General features: G+C 37.9%; 1 protein-coding gene across 4 annotated transcripts in view; it reads left to right on the top strand.

Annotated features, from left to right (window-relative positions):
* Positions 1-27,449, top strand: part of rbfox1 (RNA binding fox-1 homolog 1) — a 285,471-nt gene that overhangs the window by 117,233 nt on the left and 140,789 nt on the right. The gene's annotated exons all lie outside the window — the stretch shown is intronic.

Below are 27,449 nucleotides of genomic sequence, written 5' to 3'. Positions count from 1 at the left end.
TGATTTTGTATGTCGTACACTGAATTTTTTTTTGATCCATAAAATAATGAAGGCAAGACAATAATATTAATAATAATTATAATACATTTTCTTGTCTTGTTGAGAATTGTTATGCAAGCTGATTGAGTACTGTTATTTATTTTTAAGTACAGAAATATTTTTATAATATTAATTATTAAAGTGGAAACATGCTTTTAAACTCAGTCGGGAGTCAGAAGGGCTCAGAATCAAAAGACTTGATAAACACACAAGACAATCTCCAGTTACTTAGTCATGCAGCTACAGCAAACTGAAATTCTATATTAAGAAAATGAATATTGAATGTTTAATTGGAACATTGGTGGTCTGGAAGGAATATGCTTCGTAGAAAAGATTCAAGGATGAAATTTCCCAGGAGATGCAGAAATTACTGTGCTGTATAAAAGTATACAGTTCTTGCTAAATATTTAATTTGCATCATTTAAGTTGGCTTGTGACAAGAAATTCACTTCTTTGCTGGTTCATTTTAACAGTACTGATATGGTGAAAATCCATTTTGTAAAATTTTACTGAATGAATGAACAAATAAATACTCTATTACTTTGTTTGGTCCTAAATTAGTTTACATAATAAAGACAGAATGATAACCAGAGGCCTAATATCGTAGAATGCATACTGGGTTAAGCTGAATGTGATGTTTTTCTTTTTATGAGGCCTCCGGTAGCCATTTGACAATCCAGTTCAGGCTCTATGTCCGACCCGTCAGTATTACTTTTGTCATAGATCGTATGGTTGTAAACTAGAATTAATTGTGTGTGTTACTTTTGTCAGCCACAGGGTTTTCATCTTAACCCAATTTAATTGATCATCAGAGCATCGTGCCACGTCCAAATACTTCAGATGTGGCGATTAAGCCTTAATTGCAAAATAGACCCCATGTCTTCTAAACCATTGTGTCTTCAAACAAATAAATGAAATACAAATAATAACGAAAAGAAGTCCACTTTTATGCGCTGCTGTCAATTGGAGCCCATCAGGATGAGGAATGAATCACTGAGGTAGAGAACAGACTGAAGCAAACAGCAGTGTCAGAGCTGCGGTGCTGTCCAGGCTGATGTTATTGCCTTTCTTACTATTTACTCCCCCCTGCTGCTGGAAAAACTGCTGTGGAGGCACTTCTAGCCCCTTGTCAGAGTTGTCTTTCAATAGATGCTATGAAAGCAGTTTATTCAATTGATTGATAAAGGCTGCCCTCCATGATAACCAATAGAGGAGCCACAGGGCCATGCGGTGTGTAGGAGGCACATATTGCAACTTAACTTCTTGACAACAATATATAGGTAAAATCATCACTTGTGAAAGCAAGAAACTCGAATATCTGTTATTTTTTAAAGTGCCATAATTTAAACTGTAATTATATATGATAATATATAAAATGCCCCTTGTTAGACAAGCATAACAAAAGAGTTTGAAAGGTTAATATGTGGTTTTATATGCATAATATAATGTCATCCCAAATCCAAATGCATTTTTTTTATTTTTTTTTTATATATATAAATGTGGAACATTTAAACTTTTTTCCATACAACAATTAAGGCGTTAAGACACAAAACCTCTAGGAGCAGAATCAGTGAACAAATCAATTGTTTGAGTTGGTTCTTATATATCCCATACAGCAATTGTTATTTTACTACTGCATTTTACGTTATTGTTTGGTGTTTTTGAGTGATTTAAATAATTTTCTCTTTTTAGATGAGCTTGAGTAAGCTATTTCGTCATTAAAAGCATAGTTTAATTTGTGTGGATAACAGTAGCTGTGTCCCAATTCAGAGGCTGCATCCTTCGAAGACTGCAAAGGTCGGAATGAGTGTTGTTAAATAGGATGGTCTAGCTTATGGAGGATTGTTCTTGTCGAATAGCAACTGTGACAGCTGTCGTTGATGAGTGGCAGTATGGCCCCGTGTCCACCAAAGCGTTTTTTCTAGTTGCTAGCGTATTTTTCCAATTGTTTTCAATGGAAGCGCCGCGTTTTTTAAACGCCAGGAGCGTAACGAGGTTCTGAACGTTCGGCGTTTTTTTACCGGTCGCCTCGAGTTGAAGAATGTTCAACTTTGAGTAAAACGCTGTCACTTTTTATTCAGCCGTCCAATCAGAGTGGAGGAGGGGCGGGACAAATACAACACCGACCAACTGTCACAACATTCTTGCTGTACAACGACATTAACAAGCAGAGAACTGAACAAAATGGATGAGAAATAAATATTGCTTTTCTCCGAACATACATAGCAAGTACTCTACATTGTGTCGACATTTTTAGTCTGAAACAAATTACCTGCGAAATCAGTTACAAGTAACAGTGCCGCAGATATTCCGTATCATAGCAACAAAGCGTCTCAACTGAAAAAAAAGCGCTCTCAAGCGCTCACAGATAGGCGTTTTAAGCGGAGCGTCCAACGTTTTTTTAGCTGGCTAAAAATGCTTTGGTGGACACGGGGCCTAACATTTGTACTGGACTTTTTTGAAAGTTATATTAAACTGTCTGAAAACAAAACAGCGTTCACAGCCTGTCTAAATATGTTCACCTTGGTTAATTTCTGTACAATAAAGAGTATAAACTATATAAAATCGCATCTTAGTCAGATACAAGTCAACATTTGAACTGCTTTGTGTATATTTTTTTATTTTTACATTTGTATCATTAGATATTTAAGTAAGTTGAAACCCAATACTTATATTTAAAAGTGTAATGCGGTAAAAAAAAAAAAGTCCTGTCGTCACCGGCGCGCAATGAATTCTGGGGTAGCATAGGCCGCGATTGATCCATCTATTGTATCCATCACTGCCTGGGAAATGAAGGACGCATTTCTAGGACACCTTTGAAAGGAGCCTTCAAATTAGGACAGCCTTCGTCGCACCATTGTGATGCAATTGGCCTTCGATTGCAGCCTCTGAAGAATGCAGTCTCTGAATTGGGATGCAGTCAATGTGTGTAGAGAGACTTGAACTATCATAGAAAATTGTAAATGTACCATTGGCCATTAAGATAAAGGTATAAAGCAGGGGTGTCAAACATATGGCCCACAGAAGTGTCCAATCTGGCGCGGGGGATGATTTGAACAATAATAAAAAAAATAGAGATGCACTGGTCCACCGGCCATAAATCAGAAATCTGAGATTTATTTTGGCCGATCTCTATTCCTGACTTGCAAACAAACTGCTTTTAGCAATCATTTCCCAAAATGTAATTTGTGTGGAAATATTACGAAGTCGGTAAACAGGAAGTTAATACAGGCACACACTGAATATGGACACAAAAAGAGGAGAACAGACGCGCCAGCGCAGAAAATACTGAACCAGGCAAAAGCTCACTGTTTGTGAAATAGCCTATAGGGAAGAAAAATATAAATATTGAATTGGAGTTTATATGAATGTATCTTTGAAGGGAACTGACTGTCTTCAGAAAAATTTCATTGGCGTTTTCTTTTCCTCTTATCTCCGTATAAAGTTGTCTATTTATAAGCGCAGTGCTGGTTTGTGTACAGCGGTAACCAAGAAAACGCTATATTGGTGCTGTACCATAAGCGCCACCAACTGGCAGAGAGTGAATTTGCATTTTAATTATTTTAATTCAATCCATCTGCTGTTTTTGTTTTGTGCAGGTGTGATTAATGTAGCATAATTTCACAAAGTCAGACCATGCTGTTTTTGCTGTAAATCTTGAAATTATACAATTGAATTTAAATCAAAACAACTGCTCACGCTCATGTGTGTAGCATCTTTGTTTGGATTGTGATTAAAATGCAGTGGTTGCCTCCAATATCAAAAGGCTATACATATTTTTGTTTAAGGCCATTTTGGCCTGTTATAGTACAAACAAACAACAAATACATTTGCTTAAACAACTATAACAATAAAACAAACGAACAAAAAACAGCAACCGGTAATAGAATCAGCCAGTTGGTCTTTCTGGTGTAAAAACAAATGCAGTTTTCAAAGAGCATTGTGTTTTTCTAATTTTCTTATAAATTAATTTGTAGTTTAATGTAACTGTCAGGTTTAAAAATAAAAGGTAATTCGGCCCGCACATGGTTACATTTTTTTTTTTTCCCCATCCGACCCTCAACCTAAAATGAGTTTGACACCCTTGGTGTAATGTGTATTGAATCTTTAGCTGTTTCTTTCCATAATTTCTTTGTTTTTTATGCCAATTTGCAGGTTGGCAAAATATGTATAAACCATTTTGATTTGTTTTTTTTTTGTTTTTTTTCCTTTGCTCAGGGCGTCTATTTTTAAACAGCATGTATGTACGTACGTATATAAATTATACATTGCATGTGTCCTAAGATGAATATGTATGTAGCTGGGTAACATAAAAACGAAAATTAAAAACATTCAATGTATTCGCAGTGGATATAATTGACATTAATGCAAGACAATTCAGCACACACCATATGGTATTTATACACCTTCTAATTCCCTCTTTCTCCCTGACAGTAATGATGGGACCTGGGTGAGAACGCTCCACTGTCAGTTGCTATCAAATATGTTCTTATTTAATTAGCTGTCTTGCAGTAGAGCGCAGCTTATATATCATAATTCTTATCTAATATACTCAATCCTGTCTTATTTTATTTCATTGACTGTGCTGAAGTGCTTAACATGTCTCTGGTTTCAGAGGGCCTGGGCAAGTTGCTCTGAAACCAAGAGCGATTGAATAGCATTAATGCTAATGCCACAGCCGTTGAGGCATTGCTGCAAAGATTTAAAAATTGCCCTTCTGATAGAGTTTTACAATGTATGACAAATCAATGCATAGCATTTTCATAATGAATGGCTTTGGCATTTGGAATGCCAGTCCCCGAGCAGGCTTGGTTGCTGACCTGTGACAAGAAGTGGTGTTATATTTCATTATATTCTTCTGAGTTATACTCACTATAGCTCCAGTCGTGTGAGAGAGGGGCAGGCGCTCCCTGACTGGTTCCGCCGCCATCCCAACATGCACCACTGTCTGTCCGTGTGTCTGTCTGTCTGTCTGTCTGTCTGTCCATCCATCCAATCACTTTTCTGCAACCTGTTTGTTACCTCAATTAAAAAACCAGACTGATATCACATTCATAACCGAACTATGTCTTTTAAATTTGCTCACACTTGCATTTTGAGAGCGAGTTTTGTTAACTTGTGCAGTGTGAACCAAACCACACCTGTCACTATGGTTGCAAAGAATAGAAAATAAACCTCACTTCAGTTATTCGTTTGTAGAGAAGCCTCTGCTGCAAGCTGTTGTATGAACAGGACAAATTCGAGAGTCACACCTGTTAGTAAACATGGTTGTCAATCTCAAACTCAATCTCTTTCCAAACTCATCCTGCGCACAAGGATATTGCCTCTGAGGTTTGCTCGCCATTGTTTAACATTAGATTGGTATTAGCGCATGAGGACAGATTCAAATGACCTGCCATGTCATTACCTGTTCATTCACGAATACTGAAAGCACAGTTGTGTTGGTCATTATCTGCTGTCATGAAATGACAGTTTGTGGCTTTTTTCATTGGTCTGTTATGATGATTGATGGAGACAGGTGGCTGTTCTTTACAGATGGCAACATATCAAAGTGGCATCATTGTAATGACAGAGCAGCCTATGACAGATATCAAACCAGGGCTCGGATGCTTTTATGTTACACTACTCAAAATCCAGAAGTATTTTTATTCCCTGTTGGTCATTGAAACCTTTCATCTGATTCCACCGTTCCTGTTTTTTTTTCTTTTCTCCTCTCTCTCTAGGTTGTGATGTGGCTATGACAGTTTTAATCTGATTTATAAAATGCAGTATATGTGTATATATATAAAAACCTCACCGGGAAGAAACCGTAAATGCAAAGAAAGAATAAGAGGAAATTTAAAGATGACTTTGCCTGGATCAATGACATTTTGAGAGATTGTCTGTTTTGTTATAGATATACTGAAATCATTACCCTTCTAATGAAATTTCCTGCCAGAGAAAACAAAAACGTAGAAGCACTACAAGCTCTTTCATAAACAGCCTTTATTACATAAGTATATTCATCACCATAAAAGCATCAGGCCCATACACATATGGTCTAGAGCTTTGCAGTAGTGGAGATTTTTATTGGGGACTATAAAATACAATACACCAGCAGCACATACCATAGAGAGGAAGAAAATCACTTTAGCGCCTTACACTTTTTCGCGCTCTCGGATAAAACGGTCAGGCCAGGAAAACACCTTTGTGATAACAATTGCAGCCAGGCAGCCTAATGCACTTTGAAGCCCTAGTAAAGGCCCGGATGAAACTGGAGATTATTGCCATTTTGAGAGAGATCAATGAAGCTTTGCTAATAATTCACTGTAGGAGAACCTCTGGGGATGTGGTATTTATCTACAAATATCAGCTCTGGCCAGACCAATTGCAGTGTTCTCGCCTCTGGTGCCCACACTAGTTCAGTTGACCTAGTTGATATTGAATGTTTCCTCCTGACTAGGAGGGGAAAAAATGAGGAAAGAGAGAACGAATGGAAGAAGGGGAGAAAAAAAAAAAAAAACCATGATTTTGCTAATGATGTTATGTGTTTGAACAAACGGGGACATGGTGCAGTCCGCTTGATGTTAAAGGGTTAGTTCAGCCAAAAATGAGAATTCTTTCATCATTTATTCACCCTCATGTTGTTCCCTGGCCGCTCTTTTCTGTATAATAAAAGTGAATGAGGACTGGGGTTGTCAAGCTCCAAGATAAATAAATAAAAAAACAGTAGTTTTCAGATGTCCAGTGATGGCTCTGTGTGAGGAACAGACTAAAATTTACATCTTCTTGAGAGTTTTTGTGAAGGAATCATTCTTTTGAATGAATTAAAACCGGTTTGAGTGATTCGTTGACAGAGTTTTAACACTTTAGTTAATGATCTGGTCGCAATGGTATAAACTGCTCACTGTAGCAGAAGACTATCAGATAATAATGAGGTAAAACTCATTTTTTGGTACTTTTTATACTTTTTTTATAGCTTGACAACCACAGTACTCATTGACTTTAATTACACTGAAAAGAGTGGCCAGAATAATCTATAAAACTTCTTCTTTTGTGTTCCGCAGAAGTCTGTAAATCTTTACAATAAGGTCCCCTTAGTTAGTGTTATTTAATGCATTAACTGACGATGAGCAGTACATCTGTTACGGTATTTATTAATCTTTAAGTTTAAGAAAAATAGAATTGTTAGTGACTTAGTTCTTGTTAGCTCAGGTTCATTAAATAATATTAAGATAAAATTTGTAGGGTTTAATAATGTATTAGTAAATGTTAAAAACTGCACTCTAAAAAATGCTGGGTTAAAAACAAAAATGGACAAACCCAGTGATTGGGTTGTTTTGACTCAGCGGTTGGGTTAAATGTTTGCCCAACCTGCTGGGTAGTTTTATTTAACTCAACTATTGTTTAAAAATTACTGTATTGCTTGCTTAAAAACAACCCATTCACTGGGTTTGTCCATTTTCAACCCAACTAAGGTTGTTTTTAACCCAGCATTTGTGTGTAATGAAATAAAATTAAATGCTTTATAAGTATTTTTCATTACCAATCAATGATTCGAGTATCATCGTTAGTTAATGTAAACTAATGTAGCTGACTAATGTTAACAAATATTGTAAAGTGTTACCAAGTCAGGGCAGAATTTTCTTGCAACAAATGTATTAGGTTGATTTTAATTTGATAAATATATTGTAACCCCAGCAATCATTTTATATTTCAGCATGGCTCAATACTAATGTATCTCATGGGTTTTTGTTGTAATGGGGGCGCTTCTGTAACGTCAGGGAGCAACACGGTTAGTAAAGAGACAATTAAGGCAACAACTTGGAAAAATGAGTGTGTGTCTTTCATGATTTTTTTCCCCGTCTTGGAGCGTACACTTTGTAGTCGTTAATTTAATTGCTGATATTCCCTGAATCCCTGAAGAATATAAAGGATTAATCATCCAGTTCATTTCGACGAGAGATATGGCCTTAAGTGAATTGCAGTTTTACCAATTTAACCCTGTCTGCCCCTGAATGTGACAAGATTAACATTTTCAATTAGCAATACGTAATTGCGGTGCACGCTCAGCGGCCTGCCTACATGCTCAAAGGTGGAGGGGCCATTTCAGTGGGCCACGCATTTGGATCTAAAGCACCCCTGTCTCTTTAAATGCACCCTCAACGTTCTGTCATCAGCGATGGATGGGAGTTATGAGTTGCATCTGTGTATTTTTGCAGGCACCAATTCCCGCATCTTTGCGAGAGAACAAATCTGCAGATTTGAGAATAAAAAAGAAAAACCGGGCATAAGCATCAGCGTGAGTGTTGTAAAAATGATGGTTTCTCCTTTCTTTCTCAGGGGCGTTTGTGTTGATAAGGCAGAGCAGGATCAGCAGTCTCTCCCCTGTCTGGTTTTTAATGTCTGTGAAGAAACAGATATTGATTTAATCAGACCAGACTGTTGCGGCAGAAAGGTATATACTGCGGGAAAAATGCCTTGTGCGTTGAGGTAATAAATACTGCAGATGGACTCGTGCGAGCCGTTAAGCAGAACCTTTTGTGGGCCCCATTGACTGAAGGCCCCTGTGAATGAAGAGGCAGGCGAAGACGGAGAGTTTGTATTTTAGAGATAGGTGACTGATTTCACACTCAGAGATTTCTGCTGTGTCCTGCACATGCTAGGATCTTGCCAGATAGCGGGGCAGTCGCATATCAGCCCTTCCCTTCAAGGTGCTTACTATCGCATCGACTTGATAATAGAAATGCAGCTTTTTCAAGCTGACACTGTATTCATGGTTCCCCGTCAGTGGGGCATTACATACCTGTGCCGACAGATGCATTCTGGGTATGTTTGAGATACTGTGGAAATTTCAAATACAGTGAATTAGCATTTGTTTGCAGCCACAGTGACTAATGAGTGTGTTTTCATCCAAAATGTTACCCTGATTCTGTTTAATAAAACCAAATGCTGTAAATTTTGTTCTTTTATCAGGTAAAGTTAATTAATTAGCTATTAAAGTGAATTCTGATCACCACATATAGATTTGGTTATTCACTGTTTTGATATTGAAAAGCCAGTGCTCTAAAAGACCTCGGGACAGGTTTCTGTTAGCAGCCCCATTCATTTCGGTGGCATCTGTTTGAAGCTTTGAAGCTTTACGAATCTTTTGTTTTGAATCAGTGGTTTATCAGCGTGTATCAAAGTTACCTGATTTCAGGCTTTGTTACGTCATAAGTGTTTCAAAATTTCAATGGTTCACCACTGGGGGGGCGTGACTTTGGCAGTTTGATACACACTCTGAAACACTGATTCAAAACAAAAGATTCATAAAGCTTCGAAGCTTCATGAAGCAGTGTTTTGAAATCGTTCATCACTAGATATTGTGGAATAAAGTTATTATTTCATTTTTTTTGGCGCACAAAAAGTGTTCTCGTCACTTCATAACATTAAGGTTGAACCACTGTAGTCACATGAACTGTTTTAAATACATCTTTAGTAGCTTTCTGGGCATTTGAAAGTGTTAATTATCTTGCTGTCAATGGAGGCCTCACTGAGCCATCGGATTTCATCAAAAATATCTTAATTTGTGTTCTGAAGGTGAACGAAGGTCTTACGGGTGTGGAACGACATGAGGGTGAGTAATTAATGACAGAATTTTCATTTTTGGGTGAACTAACTCTTTAAGGTGTTTCCAGTCTGACTCTCTAACCATTAGGCCACAACTGCCCCATATCACTGCTATAATATATTTTTCTTTAAAACACGGCAGCTCAGGTGAATTTTGTGAGTGCTCAAGAGTTAGAGGTGGCTGACAGTGTAAAGGCTCCTCTTATTTCTGAACTGACCAATCAGAATCGATATTCAGATGCTTAAATTGTTTGCTTCAGTCCAAAAAGTTTCATGAATTTTTTTTTTAATTAATGAAAAACAGTGAAATGACTCTTATCACTGCAATTTATGCAATTTATCATTGTGAGCTGATAAATGTTGTCTTACAAATTTAAGCCTTTTTTCTTGTTCTCCCAAGGTTTCTTGCTCTTTTATGTACGTTTCTTGGGGAGTTTTTCTTTGCTACTGTCACTGTTCTTTGGCTTGCTAGTGGAGGAAGGCACTATACTTTGTAAAGCTTCTTGGAATGTATTGCAGTTGAATCGAATCCAACAAAATTGAATCTATTCATGTGTTTAAAAAAAAAAAAAAGACTCAAACGCCACAAATATAAATTGCAATTCAACACATTGTGTTATTGCTTAGAAAACTGCATTGTGCTTTTGCACTAACCTGACCCATATTTTCCTTCAGACTAGACACTAATATCAAACCTTTTTGTAAATCCAAGCTACCATTTATCCTCATTATTCCTGTTATCTAATTCAGACCTGACCACGTTGCAGAGCAAGGATTTGTCCAGCTGTAACAGAATAACATGAAACCAGGCATATCCTAAAAGGGCTGAGACAAGAAAAGAAGTTTCTAGGTGGCTCAGATTGGCTTGCCTTTCATGTGGTTCCAAATTGGAGTCGGTGTAGGCAGGGAGGGGCGAGGGGGAGCTTGCGGTCCTCATTAGGCCCCTCTCTCTCCTCAGGTTGACCAGTCTGCAGGCCTGTAATGAGCTGGACATTATGCACAGCAGAGGGGGGAAAGCAGGTGAGCCGCTTGTGTGTCAGAGAAACATCACATCCAAATGCTTCATAATGAGAGCCAAATCCTGGCCCACGATGGCCTATTTGACAGCACAATATCTGTGAATGATGCCTTAATTATATGAATTGACTCATCTTAGTGTTTTTGTCGAGGTTCAAGAGACACTGTTTTGCACTGCCCCATCCCCCCTCCCTGTCAACCAGACGTAATTTGCAAGTCACATTGTCTGCCATCGCTGTTCACGCAACTGTTGGACAGCTCTGCGTGGTTTGTCAGTGAGATGTAGTTTCAGGAGAGCCGTCAGTTATTAAGCGGCTACAGGTGACCATTTAGATGACAGTGAGTGTTACTGCTCCAGTTGATCTAAATCCTAAAAGGGCCGTTTACATGACACCATGGGGGCCTGAAAACGCAAACTTTTGAAAACGGGTATCAAAGTGCAAGTTTTTGAAAAGGATATTGTTATCGTGTCCGTGTAAATTACAAAAACACAAATTTGTGAGAATGGTAACGTCATGTGCATGCGTATTACATGTTCAGTCTATAGGCACGTAGTGTTTCCTTACAAAATGTCATTGCCAGCTACTGGCCTGACATGCATAATACACAAAAACTTTTTTAGTACAACCTTTTTGTGTAACTGTGCCCTTAGAAATATGGTTTTCATAGTGGCTGCATTTGAAATCATGTACTCTCCGAGTAGGTACTTCTTTTGAATAAGTAATTATTTCATGACCATTAAAAAGTATGTTCTTTATAGTATGAATGTAATTCATCATGTTGTCATGTGACCTACCCTACCAGCGTAAGTTGTGTTGTGTTAAATGCTATTCAAAAATCCTCTTCTGTGGCCTCATGGGATAGTAAAATGTCCATTGCATGTGCTCTTCAGAATCTCGCCAGAAGTGGTAGGTAAAACGTGTGTGTGTGTGTGTGTATATATATATATATATATATATATGTATGTGTGTATAGTATCTCACAGAAGTGAGTACACCCCTCACATTTTTGTAAATATTTTATTATATCTTTTCATGTGACAACACTGAAGAAATGACACTTTGCTACAATGTAAAGTAGTGAGTGTACAGCTTGTATAACAGTGTAAATTTGCTGTCCCCTCAAAGTAACTCAACACACAGCCATTAATGTCTGAACCGCTGGCCACAAAAGTGAGTACACCCCTAAGTGAAAATGTCCAAATTGGGCCCAATTAGCCATTTTCTCTCCCTGGTGTCATGTGACTCGTTAGTGTTACAAGGTCTCAGGTGTGAATGGGGAGCAGGTGTGTTAAATTTGGTGTTATCGCTCTCACTCTCTCATACTGGTCACTGGAAGTTCAACATGGCACCTAATGGCAAAGAACTCTCTGAGGATCTGAAAAAAGAATTGTTGCTCTACATAAAGATGGCATAGGATACAAGAAGATTTCCAAGACCCTGAAACTGAGCTGCAGCACGGTGGCCAAGACCATACAGCGGTTTAACAGGACAGGTTCCACTCAGAACAGGCCTCACCATGGTCAACCAAAGAAGTTGAGTGCACATGCTCATTGTAATATCCAGAGGTTGTGTTTGGGAAATAGACGTACAGCATGAGTGCTGCCAGCATTGCTGCAGAGGTTGAAGGGGTGGGGGGTCAGCCTGTCAGTGCTCAGACCGTACGCCGCACACTGCATCAAATTGGTCTGCATGGCTGTCGTCCCAGAAGGAAGCCTCTTCTAAAGATGATGCACAAGAAAGCCTGCAAACAGTTTGCTGAAGACAAGCAGACTAAGGACATGGATTACTGGAACCATGTCCTGTGGTCTGATGAGACCAAGATAAACTTATTTGGTTCAGATGGTGTCAAGCGTGTGTGGCGGCAACCAGGTGAGGAGTACAAAGACAAGTGTGTCTTGCCTACAGTCAAGCATGGTGGTGGGAGTGTCATGGTCTGGGGCTGCATGAGTGCTGCCGGCACTGGGGAGCTACAGTTCATTGAGGGAACCATGAATGCCAACATGTACTGTGACATACTGAAGCAGAGCATGATCCCCTCCCTTCGGAGACTGGGCTGCAGGGCAGTATTCCAACATGATAATGACCCCAAACACACCTCCAAGACGACCACTGCCTTGTTAAAGAAGCTGAGGGTACCTAAACCCTATTGAGCATCTGTGGGGCATCCTCAAATGGAAGGTGGAGGAGCGCAAGGTCTCTAACATCCACCAGCTCCGTGATGTCGTCATGGAGGAGTGGAAGAGGACTCCAGTGGCAACCTGTGAAGCTCTGGTGAACTCCATGCTGAAGGCAGTGCTGGAAAATAATGGTGGCCACACAAAATATTGACACTTTGGGCCCAGTTTGGACATTTTCACTTAGGGGTGTACTCACTTTTGTGGCCAGCGGTTTAGACATTAATGGCTGTGTGTTGAGTTATTTTGAGGGGACAGCAAATTTACACTGTTATACAAGCTGTACACTAACTACTTTACATTGTAGCAAAGTGTCATTTCTTCAGTGTTGTCACATGAAAAGATATAATAAAATATATACGAAAATGTGAGGGGTGTACTCACTTCTGTGAGATACTGTGTGTGTATATATACTGTGTGTGCGTGGGTCAATTTTTTTAAATTGAGATTAATACATTATCTGAAAGCTGAATAAATAAGATTTTTGATGTATGGTTTCCATTGATTGTTAGGATAGGACAATATTTGGCCAAGATGCAGCTATTTGAAAATCTGGAATCTGAGGGTGCAAAAAAAAAAAAAAATCAAAATATTGAGAAAATCACCTTTAAAGTTGTTCAAATAAAGTCCTTAGCAATGCCTATCCACTCACAAAAATACATTTTTGATACATTTATGGTAGGAAATTTACATAATATCTTCATAGAACATGATCTTTACTTAATATCCAAATGATTTTTGGCATAAAATTTTTTATAATTTTTTTATAATTTTGACCCGTACAATGTATTGTTAGCTATTGCTACAAATATACCCGTGTGACTTATGACTAGTTTTGTGGTCCAGGGTCACACACATACAGACATTTTGTGTGTGTGTGTGTGTATATATATATATATATTTGTCAAATAACATTTAATCAATTTCTACAGTATATTTAAAGAATTTTCAACATAAGACCTTAACACATTACACAGTGATTTTAGGAAACAGTCACTCTTGCGGGCTAATTCAAACATACAAATGAACTATTTAATTTGATATTTTGCCACCGTTGGTTTTGGGATTTTGTAGGTCTGTGGACTGATCATTTGAATTTATTGTGGCCTGTTAGTTCAGTAACATTTTTGGCTTCAATATGAGAAGTTCCAGGTTCTAGTCTGCCCTATACTGATTAGTATTTATTTGAATAAATCCTACATTGCCATGTAGATGTATGTGAGAAGCAGGGTTCCAGGTTTTTTTTTTTTTTTTTTTTTTGCTATTTGACCCGATGTCATGACTGTATGAGTTTCTTTCTTCCATGCAACACTAAAGATGAACACAGAAGTCATCTGCCCTAGCTCTCCTTGTTTATGAATGAATAAATGATACAGCAGTGTTTGATTTGTGAGCAAATCATCCAGAAAGGTTTTGTGAACTGAATAAACTGATCAATTGAAAAGATCTGGCACAAAAGAATGTTTTGTTCATGAATCAGACACTGTTGCTACTCTCATAAAAACGTCAAGGACATCATAGAGGGCAGATGTCAAGACTTTCGTTTTATTTAAACTTCAGTCTTTCTCAAAGCTGACTAATATCGCATGCATTGTATAGATCACTTTTATGATACTTACAAAAACAATACATTCTTAATAAAATACCCTTTGGTTTTCACAGAAGAAAGAAATCTCATGAAGGTGAGAATTTTTGGTTTTAACTGTTCTTTTAAGGGGGATCATCGCTGCTTTATCCACATATTGATACCCTTCACCATGTCCCCTTGAGAAGAATTTAGTTAGTGGTCAATCAGGTAATAGCCAGGAGGTTTTTAGAGAGATGATAACGAGCCAAGTACACCGTGGATTATGGTATGGATTACAGTCTAGTTTCATTCAACCGTAATAGAGCGTTTCACAATGGCCGCTGAGCCGTGTAGAAATGCTGATTGATTCTGATTGATGAGAGCTTCTGTCTCAGGGACTGTGTGAAACCGAAAGTATGTTGTGGCTGCATTAGCCTTTGCAGATACACTAATCATACACAATTAATAAATCATTGCTAGTTCAGTTAGTAATTAGAGAAGGGAGGCTACAAAGCACTCTGAGCCGTGAGGTAATTAACGGGCAGGAATCTTAATGAAGAAAAGGTATTCTAAGAAATACACCAGTGCTCACAGGTTAATTGTGCAGTTTAGTTATTAATACAACACGATGACAGTAAGCAAAAACAAAGGCAAAAAAAAAAAAGACTTCAGTCAGAGAGAAAAAAAAAAGCCTCGTTTATAGTGATAACTTCTGCTCTGCTCCTTTGCTGCAAATTTGCTTCAATATTAGCAAAATTCTGCTGACAGGATGCAAGCTGTGAAGGAGGCTTAAAGTTTCCAGACACTCCGGCTGTGGCACACACACATTCTCAACACAGAGGGCGTCAGCTCTCTCTCCACAGCATCCCGCATGCTTAGCGCCTCACACACTCTCTCTCACACACACACACACACATACACAGAGATATACACACATGCCATTTGCTAGGAAACCTTTGAAACAATAGGGAACATCATTAGCTCACTGGAAAGCCAGGCACAGATTGAATAGGCGAGGAGAAAGGGTGTTGTGTCAAATAGTCCAAATGGAAAAGGCGATGCCCACGGGGAGTGTTGCTCCACCTCTCAGTCTATTGACGTGCAGAGAAAAGGGATGGCACTGGGGAACAACAGAGAATAGCTTGTATCTCAGCGCAGACCTCTTCTAGGAGCCCGTTACATTACCAGTCCATTTATCTTAACAAAACGCTATTCAAATGACTCCGCCTGATGGATTTGAGAGACTGAATTTTCACCATAATGTCATATAATCTTTTTAAATGTTTTTTTCCGCCCCTAATAAGTGCATGACAAAACTTAAAATCAGACATCTGTCAGTAACCTTATTATTTTATGCACTGAAAAAAATAAAATAAATAATTTTTACATTTTTCTTTTGCAAGTTTTTGCACGCATATTTTTAAGTAAATTTCAAATATGGAATTAAGTAACTCTACTTAACTAAGTTAAGTAAAATAAACAAAGAAAATAAGTAATTTTAACTTGCCCAGTAAAAAGTCGAGTAATTTCTACTTAGTTGAAGTTTCTTTTGCAATACATTTTACTCAAACAATATAACACTGAATTAAATCATGTAAATCAAGTAAATAATACAGTAGATATTGTGTAGACACCATATCTACATATGAGAAGTAACGCGGCACCTGAACACAAAGACCTCAATACTTGATACACAATACACAATGATAGTAACATTTGATGGGTCGCTTTTGAGTGTGAATGTGCCATTTTGTGTAGAAAATGAACTCCAAATGTCAAAAAATGGCAAGTTACTAAACGTAACCACAGAAGCAATGATAAAACAGTTTAAAGGTGCAATATGTAAGAATTTTTCAGTAAAATATCTAAAAACTACAAGGCCAGTGTTATATATTTTGTTCACTTGAGTATTTACAATATACCAAATGTTTCCAACTATTTGTAAATCGTGAGAAAATTGCAATTTTAACCAAGGCTCCGGGACGTGTGAGGAGTCGCCAATTGCGTCATACCCGCGTTACCCTCTGTTTCCGGTTTTATTTTGTAGAAACCATGGAAACACCAAAGACGCTTTAATATTTACATGTTTTAATAGGCAAGGGAACAACTGTTTTGATATATCTATAGACAGAAAACTATTTATTGTTATATAGCTCAACACGTTTAGTCTTATTGTTTAAATCTAATTTTCTTGATTTTTTGCGAGTACCATGCTTTACCATGCCTCAGAGAAAAACACTATTTTGTGAAGTAGCTAACATAGCATAATCATATGCAGCTTTATTTTTAGTAACAGTAATACAGCATTTTCTCCATCATACAATACGTTTTAAAATTAATTCCATGCCATTTATTAACACAGCCCATCCAGCATTTAATATGATATTCTAAAATTGATCTAGCTTACTGCAGTGTGTAACAGTGTCTCACAGCAGCCACCGAGCGAATGCTCAGAGTAACGTTATATAACATCATTTTCAACACACTCAAATGTATCTAATATGATAAACTGAGCTGCGTTACCTCATACTCATGACCGGAAAAGCGGAAGCGGCGCCGGCGACTGCGGCATAATAAAAGTTCCGCTGCTCACAGCGTGTGTTGCGCAATCGATCCAGCGGCCTCGTTCAGCTCCCACAACACTCGGTCCTGCTCTGCTTCATACTACAATAACGTTAATAATCGCATCCATGAACATGATTTCTTCCCGAGTCCTATCCCAATTCTTTTCAACCGGCTGCGATGTGAAGACCACATGTCCCAAGATTCCGCGCTCAAACTTGGCGTCATCAAGCTACGCCTTTGTTTTGAATAGGCCTCTAGCGACCTCTAGCAGACAGAAAATATTACATATTGCACCTTTAAATACAGTCGGAAAACAGCGAAAATCAACCTCATTAATTATTCAAGGCCCAGTGCATGATGGGAACACCAGTATCAGAAAAGTTGAGTAGTTTTACTTAATTTTACAATGTTGATATTTATACTTTAATTTCTACAAGCTTAAATTGAGTACTAATATAGAATATAGAGTTTTTTTTAATTCTTGCCTGAACTAACTTTTTCATTGTAAAAATTACATTTTTTTTTCTGTAGTATTTACTTCACCGTAAAAACATTTTTATCTGTGGACATAAGGGGCCCTTCACACTTTTTTTTTGCACTTTATTGGTTTCTTGATTTAAGTATAAATCTAATACAATTTAGTGAAACAAGGGGGAAAAACAACTAAGAATTTGCTAGTGGGGTGTGGGAAATGAACGGTGTATATAGACACAACTGTAGAAAAGTTTGGGAACAGAACGTTTTTTTTTTTTTTTTCTTCCATGTTTTTGAAAGTCTATTATGTTCACAGAGGCTGCATTTATCTGATCAAAAATAGATTTAACTGTTATTTTTTTATTTTAAGTGCCTGTTGTTTTAAGTGGCAAAGGTGAGTTTTCAGCATCATTACTCCAGTCTTCAGTGTCACATGATCCTTCAGAAATCATTCTAATATGATGATTTATTATTATTATCACAATTAAAAAACATTGTGTTGCTTAATTTTTTTGTGGAAACTGATTTTTTTTAGTGAATAGAATGTTCAAAAGAACAGTATTTATTTAACTTTTTTGTAACAAATTTGTTTTTACTCTCACTTTTACTTAATTTAATGAATCCTTGCTCAGTAAAAGTTTTAATTCAATTATATAAATAATTTTATTGTCTCTGAAAGTGTATGTTTTCCCCTGATAAGCAAGATACAAGACTGATTTTTTTTTTAAATTTTTATATTTATATATTATATTTATTTTAATTGATAGCGAGAGCAAAATCTACTGAATTTTGTGGAATTGAACATTGTTTTGCCAAATGAGACAAATAATTAATAAACAAACACACACAGTGGTCTAGGATTTGTAGAACTTTGTGAATGGCAGAAGTTCAAGGTGCAGATTTCATGCACGACTAGATGTTGGTTATCATAACTGGGTTGTACTTTATTACTTTATGTACAGTACGTGTACTTACAGTTTAATTACCTGAGAAAGTAATGGGTAATATAAGGTAACTACATGGGTTAAGGTTAGGTTTAGGGGTATGTTCAGGGTTAGTACCTAGTTATTACCCAGTTATTGCAATTACTATAATAAGTACATAGTAAACTTTTGACCAGTAGTGTATGTACATGGGGAACAGGACTGTAAAATAAAGTGCTACCCATAATTGTTAGTACAGTTACAGTATACTACAAGTAAGTCTTATGATTGTCAAGACTCAGTTTGAATCCGAAACAAACCACTGGTCCATCTCATTGATTGGCGTATTCTTAGTTTTGAGTGTTTCCTGCCACGTCCGAAGTTAATGATCTTTGGTTGCGTCCACCCGCTGCTAGCAGTGGCATATGGGTGTAGCGTGCAGAGCCGAAGAGCAGGTGAGGCATGCGCAGAGTTCCGCCGCAGCCCTGCATTGTTATAGTGGGACCTAAAGAAACAGAATAACAAATTCATGCTGCATGTCGAGCTGTAAATAATTTAGTAGGGAGCTGTCCACCGCTTCGGCTTGCTCGGTTTGCTGACAGCCATGTTTAATAATACTCTTATTTACTGACCCCAGAACTTATAAAGTAGCGCTTCAGCGAGGACCTAGACTTTAAAGGGATTTGAAGAATAAAAAGTTCTCTATTGTGCAGAGCTGTTTGTGTATTCAATGACTTGAAAAAATCCAATGTGCTGTACCTTAGTCTTCGGGACTGTTGGGTTTTTGACAGTTTGCCACTCTTTGATCACTCAAAGTTGTGGAATAAACCAGTACGCGGAGTTCACAGTGAAGCCAGGACAATAATGGGCTTTTCCATGCGGCATTTCGTGGCATGTGTTGGGACCTCTGAATTTTTAAAGACAGATTTGTCCACTATGAAAAAAGATGCGGCATGAAGACAGTGTGACTATGAATATATTTTCCCTAAGAAATGGACAGAGGTATTAATCAGAATTATGGAACCAGTTGATAGGCATGGAATATAACTTTGATCCATAAAGATGAGGTGACATTTTTACTCTCACCCATCTTATAATTTATTAAAGAAATGTTAAATTTGACATAATCGAGTCCATTATATGAATAACGCTAAATAAGTTATTATATCAATATCTAATGCCTAACCTTATATCATTTTCATTGCCACACATATTGCATGAATTATTTCTCTAAGGACAAAATATTCCTTTGGAGTCAGAGTGAATCCTTGGGATTAAATTTTGAATATTTCTATTCCTATTCCGCTCTGTAGCTGCCGGAGAACAAGGTCATTGCGCAATTTTGCAAGGTCTTTCATCCAAATTGAGTGAACCTTTAAGCTAACCTTGTAAACAGAAGTTGAAAAATAAATAACTCAACAAAATGTAAGCCACACAGTTTTGAATGCTCAAAAATGATTTCTGTCAGCAATAAATAGTGCATTTGGAAGCTTGCGTGAACAGATTTCAACCAAAAAAGGCCGATAAAGGCAGTTGGTGACCATGAGAGTCACATATAGAGCCACAATAACCTTTATACATTTACTTTTGAACAGTTTACAGGATTTTTTAATAGATTGGGTCTGGATGTACACATTGGGGAAAAACATTAGCAAAGCTTTATCGCAGCACTGCTTGTTACACATTATTTAATGCATATAGCTACTCATAATTAAATATTTGCCATTATAAAACACATTAGTCATTGAAATAGCCTCTTTTTTTTCCCGTTTCTGTAAATGCTTGCAGGTGTGTGTGGACGCAATTAAGATAAAAGCATAAGAATGATTTCTAAAGGATCATGTGACACTGAAGACTTGAGTAATGATGCTGAAAAAGCAGCTTTTCCATCACAGAAATAAATTACATTTTTAAATTAATTCAAATAGAAAACAGTTATTTTAAATTGTAATAATTTTTCACAATATTACAGTTTTTACTGTATTTTTGACAAAATAAATGCAGCCATAGTGAGCAGTAGAGACTTCTTTCAAAAAACAATGTTTCCAAATTTCAAACTTTTGACAGGTACTGTAAGCATAAAGCATAAAAAGTCTTATGTGTTAGCATGTGACACTTGTCTTAACATTAATGTAATTAGCTTGAGCTTCTTTGTGGAACTGAGACAGTTGGTGCAGATCAGGAGAAAGGAAGCGAGAGTTTGACGCGACAACGTCTTTTAATTGTACTATGAATTACAGCAGTCTTCTTTTAAGCTACAGGTCACCACGTGCACCTCCGATCTTGTCAGACACAGAGACTCATTTCCATTAAGAGCGGCCTGCACACAAGACTGCAGTGAACAAAGGTTTAAATCCATTTAACTTCTCAGCTCTATTTTAGAAACAGCAATTCCAGCTCTGTCACGAGCCCAGTGGAATGACAGAAAACACTGCCTGTCTGAATTAAAGATAATGAAAGATCATTCTGCGGCTACAAGCAATAGCCTGTGATGATCTCCCACATTCTGTCGGCCCTCTTTTTTTTTTACTAAGAGAGAACATTGTGTCGTTCGTAATTCCTCTGTGTAGAATTGAACAATTAATGAGTGATGGTGGATAGAGGGGGGTCTCAATTGAAATATTCTTTGCTGAGACCCATGTTCTGCTACCCTTGGGTATTTATTTCTAAAGTTTGTGTTTAATCACACAATCTCGACCATGATGGTTGTGACAGGTAATTTCCGTAATGCCGCTGACAGAGATGGATTACATTGGAGGCCTATTTGATCCCATGCTTTTGTGTGCCGTTGATAAGACCAGGTAAGGGTTATCTTAGTATGAGTGCTGGCACAATATAGCTACCTAATAAGTCCCAGGGTAATACAGTGTGAACGTTGAGGGAGTCGTTGTGCACGACAAGAGGAGTAGCCTCAAAGAAAGAATGAACAGGTCACATTTATTGGTGGGAACAGATTCAGCAAAACGTGGTCAGTATTTTTTCATTGGCTTTTTTTTAGTCAGTAGTCATTTTTAGCCATATTGGCCTTTTTTTAGTTCAAGCATAATTCTAACAAAATTTGAGGCTTAGCCTTAAAAAAAACAACAACAACAAAAAAAAACAAGCATTTGTATAAAACTATAAAAATATAAAAAATGACTAAAATAATGCTGCTACTAACTGCTCACTATCATTATAATAAATTATTGATTAATATTATTAATAATTAATTTTATATTTAAAAAAATATATATTTTAAAATGGGTTTGTTCACCCAAAAATGAAATTTCTGTCATTAATTACTCACCCTCGTGTCGTTCCACACCCGTAAGACCTTCATTAGTGATAGTTTTGATTAAATCCAATGGCTCAGTGAGGCCTCTATTGCCAGAAAGATAATTAACACTTTCAATGCCCAGGTACTAAAGACGTATTTAAAACAGTTCATGTGACTACAGTGATTCAACCTTAATATTGTAAAGCGATGAGAATACTTTTTGTGTGCCAAAAAAAACAAAATAACGACTATTCAACAATATCTAGTGATGGGCGATTTCAAAACACTGCTTCATGAAGCTTCGAAGCTTTACGAATCTTTTGTTTCGAATCAGTGGTTCGGAGCGTGTATCAAACTGCCAAAGTCACGTGAACCATTGAAATTTCGAAACACTTATGATGTAACGAAGCCTTGTTTACTGAAATCATGTGACTTTGAATCACTGATTCGAAAAACAAAAGATCCGTAAAGCTTTGAAGCTTCATGAAGCAGTGTTTTGAAATCGTCCATCACTAGATATTCTTGAATAGTCATTATTTTGTTTTTTTGGCACACAAAAAGTATTCTCGTCGCTTTATAATATTAAGGTTGAACCACTGTAGTCACATGAACTGTTTTAAATACGTCTTTAGTAGCTTTCTGGGTGTTTAAAAGTGTTGATTAACTTGCTAGCAATGGAGGTCTCACTGAGCCATCGGATTTTATCAAAAATATCTTAATTTGTGTTCTGAAGATGAATGAAGGTCTTACAGGTGTAGAACGACATGAAGGTGAGTAATTAATAAAAAAATTTCATTTTTTTGGTGAACTAACCCTTTAAATATTTGTTTTATTCTTATTCCATCTCTCCATCCATTTTCCAAACCACTCCTATATTATTGTACTCAGTTTTTATTAAATTTATCCTCTCAAGAAATATCTCGTTTTTAGGTCAAGATGGTTTGTAGTACGAAAAAAAATATCATATGATTGTGACCACTAAGCATTTAAGATTTGAAATGGCAATAAAAAAATGGTAAAGTTTTCATAAAGTTTGATTTGTTGTGTCAAATTTTTAATTTGCACTTTATCTTTATCCTGATGAAGGCCTGTAGTTATTTTTTTATTTTATTTTTTAAATTATAATTAGGTTTTTGACCACAAGTGAGCTGAAGAACTGCTTTCCTCAGTTCTTTTATTTTAATCCAAACACCTTGTTGAGTGGGTAAAATTGCACCAGTTCTACTTTTTCATATTTGTTGGTGGTGAGATGCAGTGTGTGGCTATTTCCTGTTGTCTCGCACTCTGAGAGGAAGTGCAATGCATTCCACACAGGTGTGAAACCTTCATTGGAATGCATCAGATGGCTAACACAATAGTTTTTATAGCCGTCTCATTGACTTGAATGATATCTAGGTGCTCGCTTTTCTTTTAAATTGGAATCAGTGATGGAACAGTTGGAATATTAATGCTTTTCTGAGTCGTTTAGCATTTATGGAGCTATGGCAAAGCAACATGAGTCCCATTGTGGACCTCCTGTAGTGTTCTATCTTCTCTGTGGTGCATTTAATAATTGGTACTCATTTTCATTCCTGCCACCCTAGTAGTTCAGCAGCTGGGTAATTACTGCAAGCCAGCTTTAAGACTATGCATGTCAGAGCATTGTGTGTGTGTGTGTGTGTGTGTGTGTGTGTGTGTGTGTGTGTGTGTGTGTGTGTGTGTGTGTGTGTATTTTCCTCAACATTTTTGCCATATAATTCTACCCATTTCTGTCGGTCTCTCCGCTTCTTTCGAAACTGCATTTCGCAATTCACTTATTAACACCTTGCATTATTTGTAACACACAACATTGTGTTACATCACGTTAACACGAGAATTGCATCCCTCAAGAAATGCTTGCACTCAAGAAGTGAATTTATCTCTGTCCAGGTAGAGCTTGATCCCATTTGCCCCGGGGCGACAGAGGGCTGAAATCTCCGGTCAAGGCCTGTCATAATAAGACACTGACATGAAGTCCAGATGTAATCTACGGGTTACTAGTTAAGCTCATTGTGCATTAATTTGAGGAAGCTCAGACCTAAGGTTCTTTTTATGCAATGCTGGAAAAGAGGATGTTTCTTATACATTGACATAATTAATCAGGAGACAGCGTGCTCCCTCAATTAACACCGCAGGGAAAAGTGGAATTGGCCTCTTTTTGTATGTTGTGGCAGATTTAAGGACCTTTGCGGTGAGCAAACAAATGGAAAGGCCTTTAATGAGCAGGCAAGAGTCGGATGAATATGCTGTAAAATATAGTACGAACAACGGTTATTTTAAGTAGCGAGGTAATTGATGATCTTTCAGAAGAATGTGGTGATTGGAAATGGAGGACATGAATGGATCATTTGAAGTTCGCTAATTGATTTTGGGCTTCATTAAAGGGGTAGTTCACCTAAAAATGAAAATTTTGTAATTATTTACTCACCCACGTCAAGTGAAAAACAAGAAGTAGGGCTGCACGATTTATCGCACAATACAACGCGATTATCGCTTAAACGCGATTCTTAGTGAGATTATGAAATCGCAAAGGCTGCAATTATTTATTTATTTATTTTTTTAATGCACAGCTTGCTCCAAATACTAATCCATCTGAAGGCACTGCGAGTTTGAGTCACTTATAATGTACATTTGAAAAAGCAACACGCGTCAAACATCTTTCCAGACATGAGAAGCATTTATTAATGTCTTGTCCAACAGAAGACAACATTTAATAACATGTTTTTACTCCAAACTCACTTCATAACGACAGTTGAGCATCCTTCTGTGAGATGATGTGGCTTCTTACACAGAATAAGGCAGTCGTGTGTTTATTAGTCATGTTTAATCAAAGCTTTTCAATCTTCTGTTTATTCAGCTACAGCGATATGACACGTGTTATCTTCTTCTGCAGCAGGGCATATGTTGAGTTTCTGCACAAGAGCGCCCTCTGGCTTTCAGATGGAGAAGCATTTACTACTGATCACAGAGCCGTACAGCTCTGACAAGCTGTGCATTAAATAATCGCAGCCTTTGCCAAATCGTGAATCGTGCAGCCCTAACAAGAAGAATCCCCCCCCCGTGTGTCCATACAATGAAAGTCAATGGGGTCCAATTGACTTTCTTTGTATGGGGAAAAAAAACTGTTAAAACATTTTTCAAATCATCTTCATTTGTGTTGCATGTACGTAAAGAAGAATAAATGTTCATTTTTGGGGGGTAAACCTTTAGGTATATAATGTTGCTAATATTCAGTGTGAGGCAAAATCTTGCAGAAGTTTATTTGGAGATTGTTTCAGTGGGGAGTGTGATGTCTGTAATGGTTTGCATCAAGATTTCGTTCTGTCATATCTCATAAAACATCATGATGGCGAAGCCGGTTTGTTTGCCTGTACATGCTAAAAGTATAACAGAAGAAACGGTACCATCTGTCCTCCTTTTAGTAAGACTGACTGGCTCAGAAGTTGAGCGCAAACATCAGACGTTTTGATATAATTTGCCAGCTGCTGGGTTAGCTGGCGCTTGAATTACAGGTGCCGCGGCGGGTTGGTTGTGTGAGAGGGTGTATGAATGAGCAGGGCGTGTCTCAGAACAGCAGCTGATGATTACAGGGAGTGGTCTCGGGAGACGAGTACTCCTCCGATTGTTCCCTACCTCACGCTGCCACTTAAATGAAGGCGAGTCCCTCCGGAGGGCCTTTGCTCTTTTGCAGTCTTCATAAGGAAGTGGGAAGCTAATTAATGGTATGCTAATGACTTCAATGCAGCATCCCTTCACAAGACCATCTCAATATTGATGTACTCGAACCCGCTGTTATATTATACTGTAGATGGAGACGTCGTTGAAACTGAATCACTTCAATTTTCGGAGGTGGTTACAGTTGTTGTTTTTTTTCTAGTTTTTTGGTTTTCTCAAATGTTTTTTTTTTTAATGAAAATGTAGTTTAACTTCATTAATATTATTATTTTTATATTAATATTTTATCATTTTATATTCACTGATTCAAATATGTATCGTGTGCGCTTCGGTGACTTAATTAATCCACTAGTAAAGCACCAGTGTTCATTCATTGTTCAGCTTTAACTCAAACGAGTCAATCACTGACTATGATTGGAGTATTTCTTCTTCAAAAAGATGGTTAGTTCATTCTAATTCATCAGTTTTGTTTGATTTGAAACGGTTCTTATTAGAACTGTAGAATCTATCCACTATCCCATGTGAATGTAGTACATATAAAGACCGGAACCCTTTTACATCATTTATCTCAAGGTTTTTCATTACCGGTGTGAATCTCTCTTTACGCGGTGTATCTTTTAATTTATTTATTTTTTTGTTTAATTCACTCAAATCAAGACAGCGCCGTGCTCAGTGGCGCGGGAATTTCAGAGCTCCACATATTAAGCGGTTAATTAATGGACTCCTGTCCACGCGCCTCAGTCGGATCTGTGGTGGAGGAGGCCCACACGTCAGCTCTGATGGATCGTGGATCCGTCAGCTCTGAGGCTTTTCCTGTTGGTCGGTGCTGAACCGTTACTGCATGTGACAGCCCCTGGTCCTGTCAGAACGAATCGCCCCCTCCTCACGGGCTCTGCAGCAAAGGAAAGTGACACGTTAATGGAAGCTAAAGCACTCTAATGGCAGTGCCTGGTGAAAGCACGGGGAAGTCATCCACAGCGTTTGCCCCAGCTCTCTAAGATGTCGCTCCGAATCGCCGTCTGGGCGTAAAGAGCGCCCGCCCTCGCCCAGGCCCTGTCCGCAACCCTTCCCCTGTCCCTGTTTGTACAAACATCCTTTTAGTGTGTTGGTTTTTTTATAGCCTGTATATATCTACTCTGGACCTTTGAGGTTTCGATTATGAGCTGAAGAACTAATTGGTAGAAAAACACTTCAGCATTACTTGTTATGATTTTAGCACCCACAAACATCTAATTAGCACTCTACCACTGGCCTCCATCTTTTCTGAGCGTTTGTCTTCTATTTAAAGGATATTCTGTTTCCATGGTTTTTATATATAGGAACACCAGAGGAGAAAAAAGGGAGGAAAATATAAAAAGAAGAAAAGGCACCGATTCTGTTTTTTTCCCCGCACGTTTCCACAGAGGTGATTAACGGTGAGATGGGATTGTTTTTGTTGCCAATTAAAAAGACAGCAAAGTCTTAATGCATCGAAATGAGCGCAGATCAGCAGCTGCTGTCAAGCCAAAGCTGGGGGTGGACAGCTAGCATCTCTGCAGCTTCTGCTCTAGGTAACCAGCTGTGTGGAGGTGCTAAGGATCGCTTGCCTCGTCCCACCCAGTAATCAATTTGCAGGCCCCTAGCACAGACAGCAGCGGGGTAACAAACGACTCGCATTTCTGTTGCTTCCAGACGCACACTCAAGTGCTAATGAAAGGCAGTCTCAGCTGCCATGCAATCTGCCTGCACTCCTCATTGCCCCCGAAAGTCCCCCATGCATTGGGCCCATTGTCTCTGCGCCGGCGTATTTTTGCCGGAGCCCCATCTGTTTCCGTAATTACTGTCATGTAAACTGACTTTTCCAAATTGTGCGATGTGCAAAGTAAAAGAGCGGCAAGGAATCTCTGATTAGCCTCCCGGCGCTGATCGTCACTGATGCGGCCGTCTGTGTCTGCGTTTGGAAAAGTGTCACATATCCGGAGATGGTTCGAATTCCTATGCAGACCGTGACCGTGCAGACTTTGTGCCCTTCTATTTCCAGCCTCGAATAGAGAAAATATATCACTCCTATTCGGTTATGGCGTTTTTTATTTTATTTTCCTATTGGAAATGATTGGAGAAGATGCCTGCATTCTCCACCAACCGGGAGAAACAAACAATACTATTTAC

This window comes from Ctenopharyngodon idella, chromosome 3 (assembly GCF_019924925.1).
Source record: "Ctenopharyngodon idella isolate HZGC_01 chromosome 3, HZGC01, whole genome shotgun sequence".
In the NCBI taxonomy this organism is placed as follows: Eukaryota; Metazoa; Chordata; class Actinopteri; order Cypriniformes; family Xenocyprididae; genus Ctenopharyngodon; species Ctenopharyngodon idella.
Note: the sequence above shows the minus strand (reverse complement) of the source record. Positions and strands in the feature narration are given on the sequence as shown.